The following is a 1,446-nucleotide window of genomic DNA, read 5'->3' on the forward strand; positions in this document are numbered from 1 at the left end:
AACAAGAATTAAATATCGGACTTTAGCTGTTTTGCACTTATGGCTTAATTACTTTATTACGACATTTACTACTGTTAATGTAGCACTTTAGTTGTTTTCCACTCACGGTTTAGTTTCTTTTTGACCATGAGTGTTGGCAACAGATGAAGCAGCAGATGATTTTCCAATTTGAACTGTGAAAAGAGCCAGCTCCGTGTGAACAACTACCATCACCGTAGCCAACACGGGAGCCAGCCACTGAGCACGCAGGCTACCCATCTGCGCAGCCACCCTGGAATCTATCACAGAAACACGCACCGTCTGAACCAGATTTAAGTGTATTATTATTGTCTGGCTTTCACTCCCTCTTCACACAATTGCTTCAACCATTTTAAAATCTTCAGTGAACATCATCAATCACCATCTCTATTCATCTTTATAATATTCAATTTATATTATTTATTTTCAATACATTTTTATCGTTTTGATAGCTACCACATCTTGTCGCAGAATATTCTTTTTTAAAATTTCATTATGTATTTTTTAACATTAATTTACATTTTCTTTTTTGTTGATTTGAATTGATTAGGATGCCGATATTTTAAATCCAAGATTTGGACTGCTATCATTTCGTTTATGTATGTATGGATGAAATTTTGTTGTGCCTTGTAAGATATATTTCGAGATTTTCGTGGAAATGTATTTCTTCGCCATTTCCGATAAGGGAAAATTATCTAGAGTAATGTTGTCTGACTAGTGTATCTACATATGCAGCAATTTATCATAAACTACTGGTCTTTAATAATTTCGAGGGAAAAATTGTTCCGGGGCCGGGTATCGAACCCGGGACCTTTGGTTAAACGTACCAACGCTCGACCACTGAGCTACCCGGGAACTCTACCCGACACCGATCCAATTTTTCCCTCTATATCCACAGACCTCAAAGTGGGCTGACAACAGTCAAGCAACCAACATTTGAGTGCACACTAACTCTGTGTGACTTTAAATTATGGTTTTCTGTTACGTACAGTGACGTGTATTATGCAAATTAAGCTTTCAGGAATAACTCCCTGTAAAATTAATTTGAATAATTTCAAAGGAAAAATTGTTCCGGGGCCGGGTATCGAACCCGGGACCTTTGGTTAACCGTACCAACGCTCTCCCACTGAGCTACCCGGGAACTCTACCCGACCCCGGAACAATTTTTCCCTCGAAATTATTCAAATTAACTCTACAGGGAGTTATTCCTGAAAGCTTAATTTGCATAATACACGTCACTGTACGTAACAGAAAACCACAATTTAAAGTCACACAGAGTTAGTGTGCACTCAAATGTTGGTTGCTTGACTGTTGTCAGCCCACTTTGAGGTCTGTGGATATAGAGGGGAAAAATTGGATCGGTGTCGGGTAGAGTTCCCGGGTAGCTCAGTGGGAGAGCGTTGGTACGTTTAACCAAAGGTCCCGGGT

The 1,446-nt window shown here is 39.4% G+C and overlaps 1 non-coding gene across 1 annotated transcript; it reads right to left on the reverse strand.

The window, feature by feature from the left end:
- Positions 1–1,087: 1,087 nt before the first annotated feature.
- On the reverse strand, positions 1,088–1,159 carry TRNAT-GGU (transfer RNA threonine (anticodon GGU)). The gene has a single exon. It is a non-coding gene; the product is annotated as a tRNA-Thr (tRNA).
- Positions 1,160–1,446: the final 287 nt, after the last annotated feature.

This window comes from Periplaneta americana, chromosome 9, assembly GCF_040183065.1.
Source record: "Periplaneta americana isolate PAMFEO1 chromosome 9, P.americana_PAMFEO1_priV1, whole genome shotgun sequence".
NCBI lineage: Eukaryota > Metazoa > Arthropoda > Insecta > Blattodea > Blattidae > Periplaneta > Periplaneta americana.